The sequence below is a fragment of the Coloeus monedula genome (genome assembly GCF_965178545.1).
Source record: "Coloeus monedula genome assembly, chromosome: 3".
Lineage (NCBI taxonomy): Eukaryota > Metazoa > Chordata > Aves > Passeriformes > Corvidae > Coloeus > Coloeus monedula.
Window position 1 is genome coordinate 19065927 of NC_138783.1, and position 12035 is coordinate 19077961.

Consider the following 12035-nt stretch of genomic DNA (forward strand, 5'->3'; position numbering starts at 1 on the left):
GAGATTAGGCACCAAACTGTCTCTACATGTATTTAAAACAAGCCAAGCCAGAGGTGGTTTGATCACACATTTACTCACTCCATCAGTTTATCTATTTTGTCCTGAATTGACATGACAGGATGACTTTTCCTGGCTTGTTGCTCTGGTACTTTATGAACGTTAAAATTAATAAGTAAGTGACCAAGATGGAGAAGATCTGGTCAAAGAAGACAGAAAGAGGAAAAGTAACACTGACAGCCTTCAGCCAGGCAAGATTATTCTCCTACTATATAGCAAGGAAATACAGCAGCGAACAAACAAATTGATGAAACAAACAAGTATCTTGAGAGTATGCTTAAAACACTCCAAAACTCAACCTGGAAGTGACTACCAGTGAAGACAGCCAAACAATTCTCCAATCAAATCTGCAATTTCAGTCTACTATTGTAACCTTGCCTCCTGTAAAATTAACACCAGAACTGTGCTCACATATACATAGAGAGTATTGCAGCAATACTAATAAAGTAGCATCTGCACTGAAGCCCCACATTTTATTCCAATTCCATGACGAAATACAATTTTAATTACTAAATCTAAACAAAGTCACTATTCACCTCAAAATCCAATGCTTATATAACACTGCAATACCACACAATTAATATAACACTAAACAGATACATTAATTCATAAAACATTCCAGAAAACATCAACAATCTGCGTGTTCAGGAATAGCAGAATCACCGTTTTTATGATTCCTGGATCTCAGCACTTCTGAGAAGGTGTATCAAATCTTTTCCTATATGCACATGTACACACCAGTGCTTTCTGAGCTATGCAGTACATTAACAGCACATTTCCATCACAGAAAGCCACTGCCCTGTTACCTACTGCACACACCCACACATCTCAAGCGTCAGAAAAACTTCAGGTACAAACGTCATACCTAAATAATGCACGAAATACCCAAGCCAAAAATCCTACCAACAAGCAGCATGATGTCCCTTCTTATCCCTCCCCCACACTGTTATCCTGAGAAGTTAAATCCCAGTTCTTCTCTGCCATAGGTGGAAGGTACTCAAGATACTACATGCAATGTGGCAGAATAAAATCCTATCACTGTTGCCCCCATTTCAGAATTATGAGAACAAGTTACTGGCAAATTTACAGATGCAGAACTTTACTTCTCACAATGTAAAATCATGTATTACTTGTAGCAAAAAAAACCCCAATACATTTTCAGTATCAAAGTTTCTTAAAATTAGGAGGGTTTTGTCTAGTTTTTGCTTTAAGAATGACAGCTGTTCTTCATGAGGTTAAAATGCAACCCAAACTTCTAAGAAGAAACTTCCATTAGTATAATCTTCTCTATTTTCTAGTTCTATCAGAAACAATTTATTAGGACATATACTTCTGATTTCCAAAACAACACAGTTTTTTTTTCCTTGATGTACTGCTACAATATTTTGTAAACATATTCTTAAAAAACATGCAAAGACTCAAAGGGCAGTTGAAAAGAAAGACACTTCACTCTGCTAATTTGCATCAAGTTTTATAGTTTCTGTCCTCCTTCCTAAATGGAAAACTAATTGTGATAAAACATTAAGCCCAATTAGAAACAGCCACTACACACAACTATTTATTTGAATGATTTCCTTTATAGTACGTGTAATTGTTTTTACAGAATCCTCTAGTGTTTGGGCCAAATATTGTCATCTTTTCTGCAGGGAAAAAATCCCCACATGCCCTCCAGTTTCACATCTCATTCACTAAGTACGTCACTGAATTCAAACCCCAATACATATAAAAATAAAACTTTCAAATTTAACTTATTTTAATGAAATGCTGAAAAACCATTACAGCAGCTTGAGTTCTGCATTCAGGATACATTTGTAATTTTCTTCAGGTTTCAGTATTAGTTTGCACATTAGAACGCCCAAGCTGGGCACCTAATTTGTATATTAAAACAGTGATCAAGTGCCATGTTGAAACTTGAGCATCAGAACTAGAGCTCAGGTATTTGGAGCTCAATCCCACTGGTAATCACTTTTGCAAAAATTCTGAAGTTTAGCTTTGTTTGGGGATGAAATCTGTGACCTTTAGATTTCCTGTTACATTTAAGGTCCAAAAATCTGACAGACCTCTGTAGGCTTCTGGAAGAAGTTGGAGAACAAAGTGGGCAAGCTTCAGAAAACAGGGAAGTGACCTAAAGAAATATATTTTGTCTGCATCTGTGGACAGCTGGTGGCTGTGCCAGCCACAGCAGGAGATGAGATCAGTCTCTGTGGCAGCACCGAGTGAGAGAGGGAGCAAGCATGGAGGAGAGGTCAGGTCCCTGCAGGTGGGTTGCCATCCCGTTCCTGGCATATTCAGGTTGTATTTTCCTCCATAAACACGCTTGCTGGAAAAGCGAGCAGGGCAGCAAAAGCAGCAGGGAAATAGTTTTCCTTCAGTTTTACTTAAGAGCAAACCCTGCCTGACCTTTAGCTGTCCTTATGCTGCTTTAACCTATGGCTGCTCTGCCACCTCCACAGCCTCCCCTGCCCTCTGGGGCAGAGGGGGCCCGGGCACCCACCCTGCCCCAGGGTGCCCACAGGGGTACTTCAGCACACATGGTGATTTTGGAAACAGCAGGCCTGGCACATCATCCCTGGGAAGCAGAGCTGGCCCCAGCCAAGGCCACCACAGCTTTGAGCAAGGACAGAGGACTCCTCCCTGGAAGCATGAGAAAGGGGGGGTTGTGCCAGCATGAAAGCACCACAGAAATACAGTAGCCAACATGAAAATCCAGCAAATAAAGTAAAATTTTCAACTATCTCTATGGATTTGTGAGATGTCACCCAATCTTTAGCTGTTCTTTTGTTTTATCAACAATTAATTCCTCTGAATAACTGCAAACAAACTGAACTCAAGGTGCTTCTGCAAAGCAAAGTTTCCAAACTGCAAACTCACTTAAATAAAAAAAACAAAGTGTCATTTCATCTCCAGTAGTAAGTGCTGCTTACTGTTTCATATACCAGAGCAAATACCTGCGAAACATCATCTGTGATGATGTCCACTCCTGTCTAAAGACCTGACATCAAAGACAGACATGTGAATCAGTGGCTATTACACGGTCTCATCTACACGTTTCTCTATGTTTTGTCCGCATATTATCTAAAACTAAATGCGACTTTTTTTCTCATTCAATTAAAAAAAAAAGCATTATTTTATCCTCTGGTCTGTTGTTTTCTCCACAGTGTTTGTGTGGGACTCAGGGTTAAAAGAAGTTTTTACTATGCAACATTTCACTTTACTGTAAGAGAACACAAAACAGATTACCAAAAGTCAAAATCCGTATTTTACTTCAAAAATGCAGCTCCCCCCTCCAAAAAAAAAAACCTCCAAAACCATTTTTTTTTTCTTTTTAGATTCTAGGTTCACTCACCAGAAGTTAATTCAGTATGAGAAGTACTGATTTATGCACACAGAATTACAGCAGACCTCTTCATCCAGAAAAATCATTCAGGTTCCTTGCATTCAAGTCTAAAGTACATGTGTGGGACACCACAGAAGAGGGTGGGTCTCTTCCTGCCACTCCAGCATGAATGCAAGGAACGATTCCAATCTACATGCAGATAGCTGCCTGTATAAATACAACACAGTAACAGCAGTAATATCTACAAGCACTTTTGGGGGTTTTTTTTTTGCTTGTTTCTAACTGACAGGTAGAAAAGGTTTAAGACAGCCTAGTCTTTACCAAAGGAGGCTCTATGGATCCCAACCGTGTCCTTGCTCTATATGCAGAAGAGCCACAAACACTATACTGGTCAGGGTACAACACTGGCTTGCCAGTAATACAAACTCTCCTATTCCTGCACTTGTCCTGCACCCCTTAAGTTAAACACAGGTTAGCAGTAAGAGCTATTTACATAAAAACCTCCGCTGTGAAATGCAGCTGCTGCAGGGCTGACCCACTGCTTTTCTACCACTGCATTTTGAACTGCAACAGAGAGGTACAATAGGAGACCATAAAACTCCCAGAGGCTGCTGTTAAACTCTAGAGAAGCCATCGGTTGCATCCCTGCATCTCTCAACTAGCTGACCACCACTGCTGCTCTCTGGGACCCTGCCTGGTACAGCCCAGGAAAAGGAAGAACAAAAGCAACTGTTAGCTTCAGTGCTGGAAAGACCTGAGAGTGCAAGCGCGCTCCTGTAGGAGGAAGAGACTGCTGTAATATGTGATCTGCTCGAGTTCAACATCTTCTCCAACATTTGCATTTATATCGAAGCGATTCCACTATTGCAATTTGATCTTCTGCTTGAGCGAACATATGGCCTGTGAACTTAACAGCATCACTCATAAACCTATGCAGTATATAAGCCACAAAGACACATTAATTCCTTGTCAACAGATACCTATGTAAATCTTCAGCACTCTAATTGTTCTATTAGGTTTTTTAATGTTACTTTTTTAACCAGAGAGTGGAGGGAGGGTTAGGGAGAATGTTAAACACAGCCTCGATACTAAATGGGCTGGCAAACACTAGATACTTTAGATAAACACAGGTAACTTGGTCTCAGTGCTGAGACCTTAATGCTCACTTCCCTATTTCATATACATTGCCAAGGACTCTAGTTTTCAATGACAGCTTCTTTAAGGAAGGGCAGAAAAGCAGGGCAAAAATCCTACCCTGAGCACCAAAGGCAGTAAGCTCATCCTCCCCTGCCTCCCCCACTCCTATAAAACCCAAGAACAAGCCCTTTAATAAGCAGATCTTATCCCCAACTAGTTTTCACTTTCAACAACAACAAAATTTATTATCAAAATAAATACCCAGTTAATTGAATAATCATTTCCCAAGAGAAAGTACAGTTTTCAACATCCAGTGTTCTAAAAGAAATCCAAATCCATAAACAGGATTTGCAACCTCCTAGTGCAGGGAGAGTTGTTACTGCAGCCTAACCAGATCTCGCCTCTTGAAGGAACGTCCAGGACATGCCCATGTCCCGTCAGCACCAACTGTCAGTGACTGGCCCCAGAGACTCGATAGTTTTGGTAACTCCTAGACTTAAACCAACTAATCGAGTATCAGGAGCTCTAAGTGCAGCAGCCCAGCCCCACTCTGCATGATCTAACCTCCCCTTACTCAATGCAAGTTAAACAAGCACACACAGAGCTCCATGCTCTCACTGCCAAACCCCTTCTTTTACTTGTTCTGCCTTATTGAAAGCACACTTGGGTAACCACAAAACCATGTAGAGACATACTCTTAAGATTTGAGATGCTGCCAGGTTTTATCGATATGCATTTTTAAATGTTACATTTTAGTAAGGTTTTTCCAAAAAGTTGATAATAAAAAAATCTTTCCACTTTTTCTTTAAAAGATCCCTTAAACCAAATCTCTAGACCTCAAAATCCCTCAAATCAGACCTGGGAGGGATGCACAGAACTCTTAGCTTTGTTACTAAAAAGGCAGTACATATTTTCCTGTTTGTCTGGCTGGACTCTTTCTTGAGTTGGGCATTTACCAGAGGCCAGTGATGCCCTGCATTCCCAAATTGGTCCTGAAGAAGAGAAAGCACTCAGCACCTCGGCAGGGAATGTGGTGGATGGGACAATTCCAACTGTCCCTGAATTAACCAAAGTCAGCAACAGTTGAGGCATTTAACACAGGGTTTGGCAGACAGGGAGGGAAGACCCTGGTTTCCTGGAAGAAGATACTTACACTGGAGGGGCACATGCCCTGTGCAGTCCTCTTCACCTGCCACCTCTGTTTCCTCTAGTAATACTGTGATTAATCTGGAGTTATACAGCAATTGCCATCAATAGCCAAACTATTCAATAATTTTTACTAAGTCTCCCAGTTCACTATAACAATTTTAACTACACCACAAAGCAGGTATCTCTCATGATCATTTATTTGCCACTGCTGAGAAACACCATCCCCCAGCATCCACAGTTCTCTGGAAAGCTACTCCTCTGCCCAAAGGGATGTATGTCACTATACATTCCAGAGCCTCTTTCTGTAGTGACTGTGTGGCCAAATTAAAATGAGCTACTTGCACTACTCTTTCTAACCCTGGTATTACCATGATCGCTGACTTTTTGTGCATAAAGAAAGTTAAGAATCAAACTTTACCCTGATGCAGTGGTCTGAACATGCAGCAGTACCAAACTGTCTGCAAGCCACATTAAGGTCCACGTTTGCAGCATACTGGGACTACGCTTAAAGAACACTGTTGAACACAGACACCACAGTAATACATGATCTCCCATCTTAAAGTCTGAAACTCATTTTTTTTCATCATATTTACATAGAGGTACGTGCGGTTTTTTCAACTATTTCACATACATTAAGTGACCCACTGCTTCTGAGTTGCAATGGAAGCGAAGCATCTATCTCGTGTGACTGAAAACTTCAAACAGAAGTAATGACAGATATAGCTGAGCTTGCTTCAATAAGCAACAATTACTTAATAATCCACAGCTGAGAGTCCTGATCCTACTGCTATAAAACTCTGTAAATCATGCACCTTTTCAACTGCATTGAACAAATTTGAGTAGTATACTCATCAAATGCCAAATCATTGACAATTATCTACTTTCTAACCATTATTTTAGGATGTTTATGTAAGAACTAGAATTTCTTTCAAATTAGAGGCAAATGAAAGGTGTAACCATTGGAAATACTTAGAATTTCAAAGTGAAAATTCTGTTATCATCTGACTACAGCCAGTAAAATTACTCAGGTCAGCTCTAAACCCAAAGATTTTTCTAAATTTCAAGCATTCCTGCAAACAGGGGTATAAAAAGAAATGCTTCTGAAGCTCACATATTTTGGCAGGAGAATGGCTTATGCTACTTTTTTGTGGCAGCTGCTGAGAACACTCATCTCTATCTCCTCCCATCACCCCTGTCACTAGTGGGGTGTAGGTATTTTACTGGACAACACACACTAGTGCAACAGTTCCCGTAAATCAAGAACATTTAAAATCAATTGTGTAGCAAGTTCCTTCCATCAATACTATTTCACATACATGCACAGAAGGATTTTCACTTCATTCACCTTATACAGCTATTACAGATATCCCCATAACACAAGCTTAGAATCTTTTCCTACATCATAATGGCAAGTAATTGACACCAAGAGGCATGGAAAAAACTTAAATTTCTTATGAGAGTTGAATTATTTTTACTCCTAGTATCTGTCTACTGATTAAGAAAGCTACCTAATCTCAGTTTCACCTTTGTCTTACTGAATTGGATTGTCTGTCCACATAAACAGCAGTGTTCATGTTCCCAGAGATACCTGGCTAATACACATATTTGTCTTCTCATTCAAAAAAACCAAAAATGAACATTAGCTGATTTAAGTAAAATCTTGTAACACAAATCAAAGAGATTCACAAGTCTCAAACCAACACTTTGTGGTCCACTGAATCAGAGATAATCACTTCATCTTATTACTGTTTCTTTCAGTGTTACTTCTGCCAACTAAAACCCTCAAGTCCATGGATTTCTAAGGCAGGCCAGAGAGATTTTTCAAAAATCAGACTTGGAACTCAAAAGTGCAAGGTTAAGCAAGCATGGGGATATAACAACAGGTCTCAAATCATGCTTTTGAGGAGACATACTTGATTAACCCCCTTGCTCTTTTGCAGTGCTTTACATCTTTCACAGAATGTTTCAGGAAAGTGCTGACCATCAGCAGGTACATGGAAACAAAAGCAAGAAAAGTTCAACAAGAACTCCAGCAGCCTAAATATTGGGGCACTGGGAAAAGAAAAAAATAAATATACTAGCCAACACAGTCTCACTAGTCAGGATAAGCTACTTCAATTATTGCCAATAATCCCCCAACACTTTTAATGACATTTTGATTCTTCAGTTTCCATGTATCTATTCAGCCTCACTGAAGCAGCAGAGAATTCCTTCACTTCGACAGCTCCTCAGCCCTGTGTCCCACCTCATGATCAGCATTACCACAGAGTCAACATAAGTTTGCAAGTTAGAGATGCTCACTGCCAGTTTGTTAAACTGTGAACCTCCTACACCATGAAGTTCCTGAATGGATTTACCCCTGTTCTCCATTCACAGTGACAGTGCACATTATAAGCAAATTACCACCACCTACTGAAAATAAAGGTCCTGTTTTGTTGACAAAGTAAGAAAGCTTGAATTTTCTGGCTGGAAGTAAGATGCTTGAGGACAGAATCTTCTTCATTTGCCAAAATTATTCAGAAGTTTAAGAAACACATAGGTGGGGTTTTGAAATTTTGGCCTAACTGGCTTATGATCTGAATGCATACCACTAGCAAAATCAGTTACCTTTATAATAAGTTATATATATATATATATAACTTCAAAATAAGTTACCTTTATTTTCCTTCAGACCATGTAGTGGTCTAGTGTAGAACAGTTAGCTCCTGCCACCTTGTGGGACTTCATGGGTTTCCCTGAAAGCTTGGATCATCAGTAAACTAGTGAGTTAAAAAAAAAATTAACATTTGGGAGTTACTTTTCTTGTGATTCACCCTGGTGAATGTTAAAATAAGAGAGAAATATTTATGGAGAGGGTATGCCATTTTGAATATTTTCTGGTTCATTATCCCTAGCATTGTTTATATAGTTGAACTGCTGGATTTAGTAATCTTATGGAGGGTGTTTTAAATATTTAAATATCTGTCAAGAATCCCAAGTTTTGGAAGCTGATGCGTCCAAGTTTAAAATAACATTATGATCAAATACTTGTCACCACTAGCAAATTTCACATATTTGAAAGAGATTCTACACAGAAATAATCCAAATTTAGACTGAAAATCCTTGCATTCCAGTGCAATTTTGAAACCAAATAATAACCTCAGTCTCATAAGAATTATGCATACGCTTAACTTTTAATATGGTGATAACATGTCTAGTTCTCCCAAAAGATCTGATTCCATGTATTTACTTTTAAACTCCAATTTGACTTCTTGTTTTATGTTTTTCCTCTCCTCATCCATCTCCACCTCTATCATATATGGCCAACTTAATGAATGATTCAAGTTCTCCAAAGAAGAGTAAGACAATTGGAACGGAAAAATTTTTTCACCATAGTAACAAGAAGGTGAAGACGCATGGATCCTCATCCTTGGGTCTTACATGTTGTCTACTGCCCCTCTGACAGGTAACTTGTCACACCTACTTCGTGGAGACACAAAAGACCACAGCAGCTGCAATCACTGGAAAGGGATGAGGTTCTCTTTTTGTTTAAGCCAAAACTCTGCTGCTCCAGATATCAAAACTGAAAGAGCACAGAAGATTGCAGATGATGCGACTCCATGAAGGCTGATCAACAGCCTCAATGAACCTGCTCCTGTCTGTTCTTGGACTCGAGTGTTTTGTTACAGATGCACAAAAATGCAAGAGCAGTTAGGGAGCACTTCTTCCCCCTCCATCATCCCACAACTGCTTCAGTGAACTAGGGAGATCTATCATGCTGTGTACTTGATGCCAACTGCAGCGAACTTAACTCCTTGGAACTTCCTTCTGCTAGAGAAAAAACTGTCAACACACTTGAAACAGGAACAGTTCTTCCTGATGTCAAAAGCAAATCATCTCTACTAAAGGCCTTGGTAGTTCATAAATGGACTCAAGAACAATAATTACAGATCCCCAGCCAAAGGAAATACAGCAAGATAGTCTTTTTTCTAATCCATAAACAGAATGAATTTTTGCTCAAGACTGAAACAGTAACAAAATGTCAGGCTATGAATCAACTGGCACAGCATACCTAAGGAACATAAATTGTATGTTCTTAAATAAAAAGTTTCAGGATCTCACTAGCTTCCCTTGTAACTTCAGAAGTGAGGCTGTCTCTGACAGCCATCATATTCCCTCACACACAACCCCTCATCTCTTCTTAATATATTCTTAAGGTCCTAGTAGCCACACAATTAAGTTACAAGGCAAAGCTCATAGGTGTCCATGACAATCTCTGACCACACCTCTGCTCCAACACTGAGAATCTCTCCCAGACTGAGGTATGTCTGTGTCCTGACCGTCTGGAAGGCACCAAAATGTTCCTCTCACAGCTGTCCTTACCCATCCTAATCTCCACTACAGGAAATCCAGACAGACAAACTGGTAGGGAGCTCTAGAAGAGTCAGCAGTCTGGATCATGAGGGAATCAGAACTGCAGGGCATATTCTACCTGACCCAAACAGAGGCAGCACCTTGCAAGGACAGGACATGCACCACTATTCTCTACCTCACTGTGGGTGTTCGGAGTACAAACACCTCCTTACCCACAGCTTATTTGCTTCAGATTTTTCCCTGCTCTGGAGTGCCCTGATGTTTTGTCAGTCTCACTGTAACTGCAGACGTATCTAAGAGCCACCTTCAGTCCTTGGCTACAGAGAAAAAGAAATAGCATGCTCTAGCAACAGAATGGATGAGATCCAACACCCACTGCAGGTCTCAGTAACAACATAAAGCATAAGAAGTAAATACTAGGACCTTACAAGAAATTTCACTTGATGCAAGTGCATCATATCCTGCCATATCTTTTTATTTTCATTTTATTTCTCTACTACTCCTATATTCTGCAGTGTTACTAATCCAGCAGGAAGATCTCTGAGCTAACTTTCTGCATGTCCACATGTCCATGGCAGTCTAATTGCAGTACCTTATTCTTCAGGATGCTTTGAAACCAGTGGAAGCATAAACACACTTCTCATACCCTGACTAGACATCCTCTCTTTGGTAAGTGTAGCTCAGTTCGACCTGACAAAACAGGATTCCCAAGCAGCAGCAGACTGGAAAGTACCTGATGATTTTTCAGTTCTTCCTCAAAGTATTCCACAGTATTCTGAACACCAGCAGCAAAAACTGACCAGCATTAACTTTGCTTTAAGTTGTGAGTTCTCCAAGGAGACAGAAACACCTGGTCCAGGTCAAGGAAGAGTCACGACATGGCTTGAGCCTGGTTCCCATCTGAGACTACTACTCCCAAGATGTCAGGATAAGATTTGTTTTACATTTTCTCAGAATATTTATTTTTCTACAAAAACATTATTTGACTTTTGCCAACTTTTGTTGAGGGAACTTTCCAAGAAGTTATATAAATTAATTACTTTATTCATGTACTTACTGGAGAAAGAAGTATTTAAAAACAAACAAAAACCCACAAAACAAAACAAACACTACTGGGCCACTTACTCCTGTTTTTTATTTTATCTATATTCTTATTGATCTACTTTCACTGTCAACTGTTTAGCCTTACATTTTAAGGAGAAATGAGGAAAAGTTCTGAATCTAATTGTCTTATTTCTTGAGAAACACCTCTAAAAATCACCCAGGTCACAGAACTTATAAACTTCTGTACATAGCCTGCTTTATGAGATTTCCAAGAGGAACCTCGCTGATTCATAAACCAGAATACACAATCAGATCCATCTTCACCATTGTTTCATTGATGCCAAGCCACAAGAGCTTACCCAGAACTGTGCACGTGCCCAAGAATCTGTGCCAAAATATCTCAGAGCAGGATCAGGCCCCTGTAAGATTAGCTGCATGTACAGCTTCAATTCTGCAACTGCAGTAGCTCAAGGAGACTGCTATGACAGAGGCATTGCAGTAATGGGCCCTAAAATAATCAAGTATATAAAGATCTTTGTGCTCTCCACAACTGAAGCACAATTCTTAAAAATGAATGAAACAAATAACTTCTGTATTTGTGAAATAAAAATCAGTTCTTTGGACGACAAGCAGGACCAGCATTCTTCAGGCCAAGCTCCTTAAAATCTATAGGCTGTTTTCCCATTTTTTTTATTTTGTTGGGGTTCTTTTTTAGAATTCGTTTTTCAATTGTTTTGGGGTTTTTTCTTGCAGACAGAATTACTAGAATAAAAATATGTTTCTCATCTCTCTCAGATAAAACTCTGCAAGACCCCCGTCCTAAGGATAAGCCCAACAGAGGAAAAAACTCAGTCCAAAAGATGCACGTTTGTTCACATTTAAAAAAAGGTCAGCAGTTAAAAAACCAGTGCTGGCTGGAACTGTAGAGCAAGAATAGGGGATAACTCCCTTGGGATCT

At 39.7% G+C, this 12035-nt stretch overlaps 1 protein-coding gene across 5 annotated transcripts in view; it reads right to left on the bottom strand.

Moving 5' to 3' along the window:
- Positions 1-12035, bottom strand: part of BBX (BBX high mobility group box domain containing) — a 140598-nt gene that overhangs the window by 110914 nt on the left and 17649 nt on the right. The gene's annotated exons all lie outside the window — the stretch shown is intronic.